Source organism: Rousettus aegyptiacus, unplaced genomic scaffold, assembly GCF_014176215.1.
Source record: "Rousettus aegyptiacus isolate mRouAeg1 unplaced genomic scaffold, mRouAeg1.p scaffold_m13_p_5, whole genome shotgun sequence".
NCBI lineage: Eukaryota > Metazoa > Chordata > Mammalia > Chiroptera > Pteropodidae > Rousettus > Rousettus aegyptiacus.
Window position 1 is genome coordinate 115,500,223 of NW_023416308.1, and position 14,910 is coordinate 115,515,132.

General features: G+C 59.8%; 2 protein-coding genes and 1 pseudogene across 5 annotated transcripts in view; 1 reads left to right on the forward strand and 2 right to left on the reverse strand.

Moving 5' to 3' along the window:
* The window catches only part of MACROD1 (mono-ADP ribosylhydrolase 1), a 138,052-nt gene that overhangs the window by 58,028 nt on the left and 65,114 nt on the right, over positions 1-14,910 (reverse strand). The gene's annotated exons all lie outside the window — the stretch shown is intronic.
* FLRT1 (fibronectin leucine rich transmembrane protein 1) overlaps positions 1-14,910 on the forward strand; it is a 68,182-nt gene that overhangs the window by 26,722 nt on the left and 26,550 nt on the right. The window contains exon 1 of one of the 2 annotated variants that reach the window (XM_016118515.2): positions 13,950-14,068. The exons of the other annotated variant lie outside the window; for it this stretch is intronic. The gene's annotated coding sequence lies outside the window, so the exon portion shown is untranslated. Of the gene's footprint in view, positions 1-13,949; positions 14,069-14,910 lie in introns of those variants that run through there. 2 annotated transcript variants of the gene reach the window in all.
* Positions 9,421-9,539, reverse strand: LOC118603356 (annotated as a pseudogene).

Sequence of the window (14,910 nt, forward strand, 5' to 3'; positions counted from 1 at the left end):
TACCTACCCACCCCGAGGAGGCAGCCGGGCCTGGCACCCACCACCCAACGGAGAGACTGGCAGAAAAAGTGCCAACGCCTTGGGCACTCAGTGGCCGGGAGCCCAGAGTTCCGCAAGAACCTTAATCATTCCTTTGTTCATTCATTCCTTCGTTGAGTGCCTTTGGAGCCCACCCACAACACATTAGGCAGGAGGGACACCATGGTCCCTGAGACAGACTCGGGTCCTGCCCCCAACTCCCTGAGAGTAGTCTAGTGGGGGGACAGGCCAGACACAGGGCAGTGATGGTGCTGGGGACATGAATTGCGATGAAGCAGCCTGGGACAGGTGCCTGACCCAGACTTGGGGGCCTTGGGAGGTTTCCCGAAGGAGAAATAGGCTGAACTCGGGCCTGGAGGTACAGTGACGGTGGCCAAGGAAAGGGGTGCAGGACAGCATTTCAGGAGAAGGGTGGGGGTCAGAGAGGCCAAGGAGTGGAGGTGCAGAGGTGAAGAGTAGGGGAGTGTTGAGCGTGAGAGGCGAGGCGGAGGGTGGCAGGTTTGGGCCGGGGAGGTGGCAGCCTCGTGCAGGAGGCTGGGCTTGGCTCAGGGGCGGCCGGGGCCTTGGAGGACTTTGACCCAGGGCCTGTCATAGTCAGCTCTGCCTTTTATGAAGAGTTCCTTCCCTCTCCCCTCCAAAAACAAACATTCACTGAGGCTACAGTGAACATGGCAGGGTAAGTACTTATCCGGAGCTAGAAAAGGTTTAAAAGATGTAAATAAAAGAGTCTGCTCTCCCTCAGTGTACAGCCAGCCAGGTAGAAGGATGTAGCAAGGTTCGCCCGGTGCCAGGTGGGCTGGGGCAACTCAGAGGACAGCATGACCACTCCTGCCTCAGGAGGGCTTCCTGGGAGGCCACCTTCAGGTGGGCCTTGTTGGATAAATAGGAGATTGCCAACCAGCTACAAAGGTGTACTTAAAGAGTCACTCTCCTTAGGACACGTCTGCCTCCCAGGTGGAAACATGGCTGAGGCTTACTGCCTTCCAGGTGCTTCTGAGAACTTGGACCCATTTCCTTTTCTCAGTGTTCCCCCGAGGACCCCATTTTACAGAAGGGCTGCAGGACAGAAGGCAGATGGCTTAAGGTCATGCAGCTGGACTTGGACTTGAGTGTCCAGCTCCGTCGCCCTCACGCTGAGCTGCCCCGACACCTGCCGTGTGGCAGGCCCCTGCCAGGTGCTGTGAAGGGGGGGCCAGCATCCAGGCGCTCCTCCCTCATGCTGGGTGGTCCTTGGGGAGACTGCAGGAAGTGTCCAGAAACTCCCAGTGATCATTGTCCTGGTCCATTAGCTAGATGCTGGGCAGCTTCCTGGGGGATGTGAGGTTTAAAGGACAAAGTTAAAGTGTCCCATCTGCCCCCAGGTGGGGCTGGGAGGCCAGTGTGCCCACCTGTAGGAAGATGCAGGTCCAGGAAGTAGGCGCGGAGAGGCCTTGCTCGGGGCACCCACTCCACCCAAACAGCAAAGCAGCCTCATTAACAGCCCGCTCAGCCCCCTCCCCGCTGATTCGGTCTCCGCAGAGAGTGGTGAGGGGAGAGCCCATTATTGGGCAAATAGCAACTGCTGATGTGAAAATGGATTATAGATTCAATACCTGCACCTTTGGACTCACAAATCATGGCCCCAGCCCAGGTGATAGCCGGCACAGATGCCAGCTAACAGAATGAACGGGCGCAGACCTCCCCCCAGTTCCCCAGCACTTCTCGGTGCTCGGGAACTCAAAACAGAGACCAGGCTCTGCCTCCCCGCTGCCCCTCGGCAGGGTGACGGCACCGATGTGCCGTGGCCTGTGCGCTCGCGCCCCGTGGGGCCGGCCGCCCCGGCCTGTGGCAGCCTCCCATGTGCCCCACGGGGGTCCGGCGGGCGCAGCCCAGCTTGGGAACTGGGAGTGGCCCCAGAGCTGTTTGCTTCCCTCACTACCAGAGGAAAAGCGGGCACCGAGGGGGTCCCGGAGGAGCTGGGCGGCTGCTTCCTGCTGCTGGCCGCGTAGCCAGCGGCTCGCCCAACTTTTACGAGTGGGCTGGCAGTGAACTCATCCCTGTTACAATGCACTCAGGGACCCTGACAACTAATTCAATTTAAAACAGCCTTGCAATAAAAGCTCAGAATGGAAAACCGGCGAGTCTTGGGGGTTATTTAACAAATTGCCTCACAGATAAATACATTAAAGTGATTCTCAAACTGGAGTCGTGCGAAGTTGAAGTAAAATTAAGAAAGTCGTATCAAAATGTAAATTAATGGCGTCGAGACACGCGTTTGCATTGGCAGGAGCCGTGCGCGGAGAGTGTTGGAGGGTTGGCAGAGGCTCTGCCTTCTGTTCAGGTGACGTGGCGCCTCCAGGCAGTGCCAGAAACCCCTTCGGTACCAGGCGGCGGGGAGCTGGGGACCAGGCTACGCAGACCCCACCCGGTACCGGCCTGGCTCACCCTTCTGCCTCCGGAGACCCTCACACCTCCCAGCACCGGCAGGAACCTTGGCCCAGCTCCGGGCACACCCCAGCAGTTGTGAAATGGGGTGCCCGCTGCACCCGCCTGGCCAGCGGCAGCAAGAAGTAAAGGAGATTGAGCACGTCAGGGCCCAGCGCAGACCGGAGCCCGCCGTGCGAGGTCCTCGGGTGACAGTGGTTGTCACTATCGCACATCTTTGCTGCTGAATGAATCTTACAGTGGCATGCCATTTGATTGACAGCAGACTGAGGCCAGGGAGGTGCAGGCAGAACGAGTTGGGCTCCAGGGCTGAGAGCTTCTGCCTCTACCTCCTCCAGCCAGCACGATCCTGACCTCACTGTTGTCTGTATCTGTTTCTCTTCTTGCTGAAGGCAGAGGGCGATGGGCTCAGAACCTGGCTGCACCCCTAAGGGCATGGTCCCCCCCACCCCCTGCCCCCTGCCCCATGGGCTTATGCCCCTGAGCAGCACCCCCCCAACCCTGCCTGGCCTCTGGGCTTCGCCGGAGGTGCTCAGAACTGTAGGGGGCTTGGCAGGAGATGGGCATCCATGTGACCTCCCCTCCCCCAGCCTGGAGTGGCCCCAGGTGCTGACAGATAGCGTTGGGAACATTATCTAGAGCTGCCTTTCCTGATAATGCCAGTGCTCATCAGTCTTGGAGAGAAAAGAAGAGGGAATCCCCGGGGAACTGCAGGGAGGAGTGAGGAAGGGTGGGGCAGGAGTGGAGCCTGGGAGACCTGGGTGGCGGGGGTGGGGGGGGTATAGGTGACCACCCTTGCCCTAGGCTTCGAATGCAGGGTGGTCAAGAGAGGTGGAGGAAGGAAGAGTGGGAAGGCGCTACATGTGCGCATGCGCGTGCGCGCGCGCGCCTCCCCCCCACCACGGCGGAACCACAGGCCCATCTGACACCCGAGACAGCTCTGAACCAGGAGGAGAAGCCGCTGCCAGGTCTGGCCGAGGTGCAGGCTGTCAGCTGTCGGCGCCTTGTGGGGTGGGCAGCCTCTCTGGGCTTGCCAGGCTGGCGGGAGGAGGGGATGGGTCTCAGGGTGTGCACAGCCACCAGAAGCCTGGGTGCGGAGGGGAGGGGCTCTCCCCACCCAAACAGTTCCCCCAGGTGTGAGACTAGTTACAGGTGTGGGGAGAACCAGGACTTCTGGCTCTGCCCCGCAATGGCCTGACTCCACCCTGGGCATGGGGGAGGAAGTCCCTTCCCTGCGGGGACACAAGCAGAGCTGGGCGCTCATGTGGGGGGACACAGGGATACCCCAGGACCTGGCCCGGGCAGCTGCATCACCTCAACGCTTCACGGGAAACTGCTGCAAGCTGCAGGCGCTGTAGATGCAACAGGCTTCTTATTGACAGTCATTAAATCTTTAGCAAATGGTTTAGGGAGAAAAAAATAGCCAGGATGAGGATTTATCTTGGGCGTCCATCCCAGATCTCAGCTGTGAAGGCGTGTGCTGCCCAGACCCTCAGTGCTGTATCAATGTCCCTCCACAGGGGAGCAGAGCAGGGGGTCGGGAGGCCTGTCGTGAGCTGGGGAGCAGGTAGGGGGGTGGTCGTGGCAAGAGGCATGGGCAAGTACTAAGCTCTGTGCTGAGTGAATCTAAATCCTCAGGGAGCCCTTTGGAAAGGAGATGCTATTATTATATTCCTTCTACAGATGCGGCACCTGAGGCCCAGAGAGGCCAGTCGAGTGCTCGGGGTCACACAGCTGGTGGGTGACAGAGATGGGAACCGAGCTCCTACTGCACCAAATGGGGTGGCTGAGGTGGACGACCAGAGCCCAGCCAGTCCCCTCTCCAAGGAGGCCAGGCCAGGCCTTGCTCCCTGGGGCCCGCAGAGCTCCCCCAGAGGGTTAGGGTTCTCCTGGCCTCGGCAGATCCCCGAACCTTCCTGAGCTTTAGTTTCTGGGGAGGAACTCCATGAAGAGCAGCTGCAAGGGCATGTGCAGGAGGTGTTTAAAAAACTATAAAATGGCAAACGAACAGGAGGCTGGCGGGAAGCTTCCCCCACCCTCCTTGAGGGCCCCCTGATGGGGGGAGGGGGCAGCAGGTCAGGCAGGACCCAGCCAGCCCGCCAGCCACTCCAGCCCGGATGGAGGGGGAGAAATGCGCGGGCCTCGGGGCCGCCCAGCCGATCGGGGCAGATTTAACAGGACTTTGAAAAATAAAAAGGTAAAATAGCAAACCGCTGCCCGCTCCTCCCGCTGCAATAAAAATGGATTTATTTGTTCGTGGAATGAAATTTAATAACTTCGATGAGAGATGAGGCGTGAACAGTAATTGTTTTTTGCGCTTTCTCGATGTAGAAGGGGGGGAGAGGAGGAAGGAGTGAGGTGGGACCCCGTCCGGGACCCCGTCGAGGAAGGGGGTGCTCGTGGGTCCCCACGCTCTAGGAGTCAGGAGAAGCTGTCTATCCAGTGCTCCGAAAGGACAGTCCATACAGTTCCCCGAACCTTCACATGTCCCATGCGGCCACACTCATCGGTCCCTCCCTGCACGCACGTAGGACACCTGGCCTGTGACCCTGATGCCCGCCCCCGCCGGCCGCCTCTCCGCCGCTGTTGCCAAAATCCTATTCATCCCTCAGAGCCCCTTCAAAAATGCTTTTCTCAGGCTCCCGTGGTGTCCCAGCCGGGGGCAGCCTTCCAGCTTCCCCTGAGCCTCCCAACACCCCTCTCGGGGAACCCGCCGGTCTCCGCCCAGTGCAGGGCTGCGTGGGGGCTAGGGTGTCCTCAGAGGCGGGGTCCCTGGGCCTGGCACACAGCCGCTCGCTGGCACTGTGCTGAAGGAATGAGCGAGAGACAGTGAGGGCTGGCGACACAGTACCCACCGTTCCCTGGGTGCTGGTGTGGTCGGGGCGGGGCCGGGGCCAACCTGGGGCCCACCCGAGACCTCTGCTCCTCCGCCTGCGGCTGGCGTCACTTCGCCTCGCTGGGCCTCGGTTTTCCCACGAGCGGCAAGGCTGTGGGTTCGCCATGAGACAGGGCCCTTTGTGGAGCAGGAGGCCCGAGGGTCAGATGTGGCGGGAGACTGGGCCACTCTGTCCCAGGACCATGGAGGGTATGGATTTTCAGGGGCCGGGAGTTGGGACTCGCCCAGGCTGAGCACAGGGGTGGGAATGGCAGGGGGCCTGGGAGGGGCCCTCAGGGAGCCCGGCGACCCGCGCAGTGGCGGCCTGAAGAGGCGCGAGTGGCCGAGGGGACCGGCTGGCTCCTGTGCTGTGCGGGCGGGTCGATAACAAAACAAACGCACTATTGACCGACTGCTGCGCACTAAATCCTCCCGGCAGACAAGATGATGTGAGCCCGAATCGACTGCTGAACTCATAACCCGCTCAGGCGGCCACTGGAGGGGCGGCGGAGTGGCGGCTGGGGCCGGGGAGGGAGGCAGCGGTGGGGCGGAGGGGCTGGCCCTGCACCCACTGCACAGGCCGGGCCGCCTGGGAGTCCGGCTTGGGGACAGCAGTCGGGCCCGTGTGTCAGGCTCGGCTCCGGGGGCTGCCTCTGGCCTAGGGTTTGGAAGCCCCAAAGTGCAGGAATCCCAGAAGCTAAAATTAGGTCCGCTGATCCAGGTCTTTTATTTTTTAATTAAAATAATTACATAACGTCAGATAGATACGGAACACATACATACATGCGGCCTCTCTGTAAGTTACGGAGCGTAATGGTAAACCACACACTCTGAACCTGCCATGCAATTAAGCCCGGCGGTTCAGTGCGCAGACCGCTGGGCTACACTGGCTGTGCCGCTCCCCACCGCGTGGCCCGGTACGTCACCTCTCTGTGCCTTGGTCTGCACAACTGTAAAATGGGGATAGAAAAGAGCGCCCCCCACCCCCGCCCCAGTAAGACTTGCTCTGAGGAGTAGGTGAGTTAAGCTTTCTCAAGCACCAGGAGTGCAGGAAAGGGCAGCAGCTCTTAGAATCTGGGATTTATTTTTCCCTCGCTTCCTATTGCAGCTTCACCCCACATGTGGCCCAGGGGTCCCTTAGCCGGCTGGCCTTTTGAAATGTCTCCGAACCCCAAGACTCCCAGGTAAATCTGAATGCCTGGAGAGTCACATTCCAGTAAGAAGATCAGATTCTCAGGATGGGCCCTCCTGAAAGGAAGACCCTCAATCTGCTCCAACTGCCCCACGTTATGAAGGGTCCTGCGGCCCAGAGAGGCAGAGCCCCCTGAGGTCAGCCAGCGGCAGAATTGGCAGGCCCAGCCGCTGATGGCTCAGAGCCACTTAGCCCTGCTCCGGGATGCCCGGCCACATGCGGGGAGCCTGGGGAGGGGCCAGAGACCAGCCACTGCAGGTGCTGAGGGCCACGGGGGACCACACACAGACCCCCCCGGGCTGTGCGATGCTGAGCACCGCTGTGTGCTGATAGTGTCCAGCTGTGACCAATGGGCTCTCCTGTTGCCTCCGTAGATCCCCGCTTTCTCCTTATACCCACCCTCACTCCTCTCTGAGGCAGCCCCGGCCAGCCCGGGGGTCCCAGAGATCGGCCTTTGAACCCCACTTGCTACTTTCTAGCTAATGCTCTGGCTAAGGAACTTAGAGCCTCAGTCGGAGCATCCGCAAGATGGACAGAATAAAACTGGGAGGTTTGGGGATGGATTCACTGAGGTCACAGGTGGCACTTATTAACTTGCTAATTCGAAATCAGTGCCAGTTCCCTGCTGTGCGGAGGCCACGTGGCCTGGGCCCAGGTGCAGGAGGCGCAGCCCGGAGGAGACGCGCTGGGGGTGCATCGGCGGCTGGGCTGGGAGCCGTGCGGTCTGGCGCGTCAGATGGCGTGTGAGTGTGTGCATGCGTGTGGGTTCTCACCTCCTAAACACACTCCTGGGGAGTAGAAGCTGGGCCTCGGCAGGGTAAACACTGCAGCTTCCTGGGGAGAAGCCCAGGAGAAGCAGCCCAGCCCCGTGCATGGGGGGGGGGGGGACGCGTGGCCCCAGAACTTCGCAGGGGCCAGAGCCACAGCCGGGCCACAGCCTGGCCCAGCCACCCCAGGCTCTGGGGTTAGACTGGCTGGACTGAGAGTGGGGAGAGGGAGGCCAGGGCCCTGACCACCAGGAATGCCTTGGAGGCCCAGCCACAAGGGAGCGGGGGGCACCGCAGGGCACATTCCCATCACATCGACACCTGGAGTAACCTGTCAGCCTAGCCGGTCAGAGGGGTATTTGTGGGGGGATATCCCCTCTCCATGCTAGTCCTCCCCACCTCTCCACGGAAGAGTCACCTAGAATGTTGTAACTAGACATGAAGCTGGGTCAGGGTAAGGTCTCCTTTTAGGAGGGGGAAACTGAGGCACAGAGAAAGGAAGGGCCCAAAATCTAAACCGCCGGGTTCTTCCCTCTCTCTGCCAGTGAGCGAAGTTTATGAGGGAGGTCCAGGGCCGCAAAGGGACGTCTGGGATCCAAGACCCTGCCTCGGCCACCTGCGGGACAGAGGAAGTGTGTGAGGGTGGGGGTGGCGGTTTGGCCCTGGGGAGGCCCGGGCTCCCCTGCGGCCCCAGGAAGCATTGTGTTCTCTCCGAGCCCCTTTCCTCTACTCAGAGAAAAGGGGAAGCAACGATGACTCCACAGGGCTGGGACCGACCTGGGGGGCTCTGCTCTCCCCAGTGATCCCCTCATTACCCCGTCTGGGTAGAATGGTGCCCTGGGTGGCCCTCCTCTGTTCGAATCATTCCCTGGGCACCATCCAAAGCCTGGCGCTTGAAATATGCTATTTCTTTGGGTCTTCTTCACAATCTGTGATTGTCCCCATCTTGCAGATGGGGAAACTGAGGTTTGGAGAGGCTAAGTGACTTGTCCCAAGCCACCCAGCTGGTAGGTGGCAGGCTCAGACTGAGGGTATGGGCAGAGGTGGATGGATTATCTGGCCCCCCTGCCCCCCTCCTCGGTGGCTGGGTGCTTGTCCTTTTCCATCCTAATTGAAATGACAATCTACCTGGCTCCCGAGGAGGTGGAAGAGGAAACCCCAGACTGGCCCTGGGGTGGAGAGAAACTGGAAGGAACAGCCCAGAAGGCCCCCCTATTGTTCTCCTTTAGCTCCACCTCACTGGTGCCCCCCCCCCCCAACCTGAGGCATCTCCCTAAAATGCAGTTTGACCCTGCCAGTCGCTTGCCTTTGGCCCCAGCTCCCAGCCCTGTCACCCCTCCCCCACTCTCCCTCTGCTCCTCGAGGAAGCCATGTCCATGCTCCTCGCCCCCCTCACCTCACCCTGAAGGTGTCTACTTCCTCAGCAAGGACCTCTGACCCTCTCATCAGGGGCTCCCCACTGAGGGGGTCCCCGCTCTCCCCCTCCTGGGTCAGAAGAGTCCCCTCACTGCACCCCGCTTCAGCAGCTCCAAGGTCTGGAGGCTCCCCAGGTGTCCAGAGCAGCCTCATGCTCTGACCCCTGGTCCATCTCCAGCAGCCGCAGCCTGGCATATCCCAAGCGGGCCATGTGCTCTGGGCGAATGGCCGAGTGAATGAACGAACGTACATCTCCTCGGTGCTGGGCTCTGTACTGGCACTGGGGAGCCAGAGATGGCCGATGGCCGATGGCCAATTTTTACGTCACCGCCCTAAGCTTTCAGCATGTATCATATCAGCTCATTTAATCCTCGCAACGGCCTTAGTCAGGAGACACTGTTGTTATCCCCATTCTTTAGAGGGGGAGACTGAGGCACAGAGAGGGAAGTGAAATAGCCCAAGATTTAGCAAATAAAAATACCAGATGCCTAATTAAATTTGAATTTCAGAGAAATAACCAATAATTTTTGTAGTGCAAGTATATCCCACGTAACCTTTGGGATTTACGCGTGCCAAAAAAGTATTTGTTTCTTATCTGAAATGCACATTTATTTTTAATTTATTTATTTTATTTTTTTAGGCAAGGCAACCCTTAGTTGACCTCACAGATTGCAAAGACCTTGTCAGGTTACAATCCCTTATTTTTACACCTACAGCACCTGGGCTTCCTAGGTGGTCTCCCATGCAAGTACTAACCAGGCCCGACCCTGCTTAGCTTCCAAAATCTGACGGGATCGGGCTTGTTCAGGGTGGCATGGCCATATACTGAAATCCACATTTAAGTGAGCGCCTATATTTTATCTGCCAGCCCTACAAAGAAGAAGTAGAAAGCACCCAGAAGGTTAAAAGATTAATCAGGGAGACTGAGGCCCAGAGCATGCAGGGCCCTGTTACTGACAGAGCTAAGGTGAGACCCAGGCTCTGGACTCCTGTTCCTCCGACTCAGTGGGCTGCCCCAGGGCCAGGCCAGGCCTGGTGCCACCCCCAACTCCATAACTCAGCAGAGCTGCCCCATGCCCCTCTGCCAAGTGCCTGCTACAAGTCACAAACCACATGGCCCATGGACCTCCTCTCCAACCTCCCCTTCCTCCAGCCCTCTCCTTCGCATGCTCCTGCCTTGCTCATCTCCTCAGGCAAGACTTCCTGCAAGACTTCCTCACGTGGAAGGGATCTGCACAGAGTGAATTTTCACAGCTGGGTTATCACCTCCTAAAAATAGGGCTGAGTGATGGATAAGAGCTGTCACCAGGCCCTCTAGCGTGGGGGGAAATGGGAGGGAGAGGGATGGGCAGGGCGAAGGGGTCCACAGACTCCAGCCCAGAGCCTCACCCCAGAGCAACTCCCAGCCCTAGGCGGGCCTGAATCCCCTCTCACTCATAGGGAAGAAGCCGGTCTGTGCCTGAGGTCTTCAGAGCTGGGTCTGAGCCTCCAGGGTGAGCCTCCTGCACAGGCACCAGCCACAGCAGGTGGTGAATCATCTGTCCAACAGGTGCCCCTGATGGGCAGCCAGAAGCACCTTTGTTGGGGCAGGTCGGGGCTGTGCCTCCGGAGGGATGTCTGAAAATCAAGAGCCCTGCCATAGGACGGCCTTGCCCTTTTCCCTTCCCTAGCCGTGCCCAGTTCTCGATTTTGTTTTTTAGTGTCTTGGTTTTTAAAGACCCATCAGCCTGACCTACAGAGCCAGGTGCCGATGGGTCTTTGTAGAGGCATGGCCGGGCTTCAGGCTACGGATGGGAAGGTGGGGGCACATAGCTCCTTGTTTCCAACACACACACACACACACGCTCAGCCCAGACACTGCGGACACACTGATGGGCGCACGCACACACACATACAGACACACTCAGAGACAGACACACTGGCATGCACACACCCCTTGGTCTTCAAAGCCACTAACATTAAGTGCAGGTGGGGGAGGGGCTCCAGCTGCTGTCACTGCATGGTTACCTAGCATTAAGTGATACTGCCGAGGGAAGACCACCCCCCCCCCCCCAAACCATGGCTGGGCCTCTGGCTTCTCAGGAGCCTGAGAAGGCTGCCGCCCGACCACTTGGGCCAAGGGCCTCCTGCGGCCATGGGCGGGCACCAGGAGCCCATGCTGACCCAGCCCGGCTTCCTTTCCCGGTATCTCCCCAGCCAGGGTCCCAGGGGCTGCCCTATATCCCAGGCCTGGGTGGTCCCATGTCAGCTGAGTAGCTCGCCCCGTCCCCAGGTGTACTCTTGGTCCACAGGTATGTCCAGAGAGCCCTGTGTGTGTGCCTGGTGTGTGTGCTAAGGACAGCCCCTCCCTCTCTTCCTCGTGCCCATCCCCCGGCCCGGTCCAGAGATGCCGGCAGACGGGCCGTGCCCCTTGCCAGAAGGGTGATACCCGCCGGGAGGGAGATGGGCACACTCCATCTCTGCACAGTCGGCGACGTGAGACCCCACCCCAGCCTCCTCTCTAGCCCAAAGCCTGGGCCCAGCCCCGTCCGCGTCTGCAGTGACACTCTCAGGGGGCAAGGCGGCCTTGGAATTACATATTAAATGCAGCTGCACCGAAACATGGTCTCAATCCAATTACACCAGGAAACAAGAGGAGCCGCTTAGGCTAATCTGGTTATTCCGGCCTCGCCTCCCTCGGCAGCCTCGGAGGGATGCCCAGGAGGGCAGCTGTCTGGGTGGGCATCAGTGTGAGCGCGGCCCTGTGCCCCACAGGGTCCCAGGGGGTGGCTGCAGCACTGCCTGCCTGTCTCCTGGGGCAATCTGCCCACAAACTCAGCTCCTGCTGGCAGAGAAGGCATGGGGCTGTGGAGAGGATTCTCGGCAGGCAGCCTGGCGGGAAAAGTGAGTCCTTCATTGATCATCCCCAAAATATTTACTAAGAGCAGAGCTTGGAGGCACTAGCCTGATTGGGCGGGGGGACCTAGCAGTGTGGGAGAGAAGATTCTGCCTCAGGAGGGCACCCTAAGCTGGGGGGACAGGCAGAGGGTGAACCTGAAAAATGGTTTCAGATGGGATATGACCAGGAGGGAGGCCGCTCTGGGTGGGATGATTTGGGGAGGCCACAGAAGACAGAATGGGGGGCCGGGAGCAGTTGATGGCTAGGGAAAAGCCAGAAGGGGACGGAGCCCTAAGCAGCTAGACCGCATGCAGACAGGCTGAGAATCCCCACTAGAGGAGATGATGGTTGGGGCTTGGAGGCAATTTGGGACTGGGCCCAGGAGCTGATCCTGGGGGGTGAACAAGTCCACGGGGGTCAGATTCTGGGTGAGTCTCAGGGGCCAGGGCTGGAGACCTCAGCCCTGGGTGTAATCACTAGGTGGGAGAGTAGGCAGGCCCCCTGTCTGGAACCCCAGATCTCAGCCCTTCTTCATCCTGCAGATGCTGGGTACCCCACGAGGGGCAGGAAGGGTTGGGGTGTCACCCAAGGGGTTCCCTTCTAAGAGGAATATGGGAGAGTCCTGGACCTCAGCGTATGAGAAGCTGAGACCCCTGCCCAGGCCACTTCCCCTCGGCTCAGATTCCGCCAGGACCTGCAAGTCACGAGGTTCAGGGAAAGGCGGGTCCGGTCCGCGCCTCCCCCCTCTTCCACCCCGCCTGTCCCACGCCCACTCCTTTCCCCGTTCACCTTCTCTCCTAAACACGAGGGCGCCCGGTGGCTGTTTGCCCCTCCCATGTGCCAGGTGTTCCCTGGCGGTTTCTCATTTCATCCGTTAACAGCCCCCTGGGTGGGCACCAGCACCCCCATTGTACAGGAAACCAAGGCTCAGAGAGGTGAAGTGACTCCACAGCAAAAATAAGTAAGTAAAGATGAGGATTTGAACCCAAGCCCGCCCGCTCAGAGCCCAGCCGGTCCACCCCACGATACTCCCTCCTCTTTGGCTGTGTTTCTGTAGGCTGCCGCGCATCTTTTGGGATGAGATGGGAATAAATAAACATGTGTAAGTAAACGATAAGGCTGCAGGGAGACGGCGTGGACAGCGCTATTTCTGGGCCCTTCTGCTCGTGTGCAGGGGTGGTAGGGAGCTCCCAAGGTACTCCAGCCCCAAGGTCAAGAGTCAGTGGCTGACATGTGGCACCCACTGGGGCCTGCGGGTCGGGCACCGGGCAGGAGGGGGACAGCTGGGTGAGGGTGATGCCCTGTGCAGGGGGGAGTGTGGCTGGCAGTGGCAGGGGCAAGCACGCAGGTGTGGGCTCCCACCTGCCGGCTCTCCTTAGAGCCCAGACCCTGGTGCTCCTGTTATAATGCAAATATGTTGACACATTAATCCCTCCACCCTCTTGGGCACAGTGGGAGGATTAGCTCAGCACTTGCCAGGGACAGAGCTAAGTCCCCAAGCAAAAAGACACAGGGCCCTCCAGCCCAGACTGGAGCAGAGGGCAGAAATGGCAGGTGCAGCTGGGGAGGCTCCCAGATCCCTGAGGGTGGCAGGGTGGACTACAGGGTAAAAGAGACCCCCAAGGGTGCCCTGTCTCTGCTCTACAGCTCGGCCCCAGCTCTGTGTGCAAAGATGCTAGGCGGCCCCGACTAAGGACCACTAGTGGCCAGGAGCTGGGGACCACCCGCTCCTCAGTGCAGCCTCCCTGCCCCCATCCCAGCATTGCTGTGGGCGGCGTGGAGAGTCGTCACACAAGGAACGTGCCAGGGTCAGGCCAAACCTTGACTTGTCCTTCGGGAGGCCAGGCCAGTGGCGTCTGAAGCTTGTCTCTCCCGATTCTTCAGGCATGTGTGAGTTTGTGCATGTGAGCGTGTGCATGTGGGAGGGTATGAGCGTGCACGGGTATATGTATGCTGGTGTACGTATGCATGTGTGCATGCACACGCGCCTTGTGCTATCCTGGACTGTTGCAGCCTCCCGCTTAGAGCCTCCTCCTTAGGCCCCGCCAGAACAGCCAGAGACAGGCACTCAGCCTCCAAAGGTGACACGGCTATTTCCGGGCCTGGATTCCTGCCAGTGGCAGCGTGAAATGTGTGTACGTGTGCACAGTGCGTGCGTCAGAGGGCTGGGGGGGCTGCCTCCGTCCTGAGCCCCTCCCAGCATCTCCTGCCCGCCCTGCCTCCTCCCTGCCCAAGCCAGCCGGCTCCCCCTCCTCTCTCTGTAACCCCCCACCTTGGACAGGAGCTGGGAGGCAGCAGAGAAATCTCAGGGGCAGTGGGAGGAGCCTGGGCTCTGGGGTCAAAGGGCCTGGACTTGGGTCATCCCGGTTGACCACTGTAGAAGCTTTGGGCAGTTTCTTCACCTTTCTGTGCGTAAAGTGGGTGCACAGCGCCCACTCAGGAAAGCACCTGGGAGAGTCCCAATACACGGCAGTGAGGTAAGAGCAGTGACAGGGCCACTCAGGCAGGGGGTCAGCCAGGAGGAAGCAGGTTTGTGCACAGGGCTGCCAGGGCTCAGGCTTGGCCGCCATACCCTACGCCTCGGGGACTCCGACACTGTTCCTAATCCAGCCACTCGGGACAAACCCAAAGCTGCACCCTCAGGTCAAAAGATGGTGGTGCCTGACCCAGGCTGGAAGCCAGACCGCTGGATTATTGGAAAGTCAAAGACCCCTCCCTGGCTCTGGATACCCCCTGCCCCCCTCCTCTCCCCTCCCCTTCCCTCCCCTCCCCTCCCTTCCCCTCGCAGCCTGGGCACTACCCTGTGGCAGTAAGGTAAATAATGTGCAAGTCCGTGGTTACATCACGACACTAGCTAATAATAACAGGTCCGATTTTGCAGACTGTCCCATTTTACGGATGAGGAAACTGGGGCTCCAAGAGGTGTAGTTACTTGCACAAGCCTGCCAGTATGTCTGGGATTCAAGCCGAGACAGTTAGGCCTCAGGGAGGATCAGGGTGCTGGGGTCAGAAGGTGGCTGGGTGGAGCCCGTCTGAGCGAACAGGTGGGGTGCCCAGGGCCACATCCCCCAGCAGGGGGGGTCAGTGCGCTTGGCGGGGCTCCCCCAGAGGCGGCGCTGTCCCTGGGCGCCACAGGGAGACCCTGGTGAAGGCAGTTCCCGCCCAGAGCCGATTCTGTCCTGTTCAATTTGGACCTGAAGTGCAAACAAGGCTCAGGGACCCGCTGCTTCCACCCCAAATCGAATTCGGTGCTATGATTGCTCTGTGGGTGGCGGCCCGCCTTCCGGGGAAGGGTGAGGAAGGCTGGCACGGGGGCCAG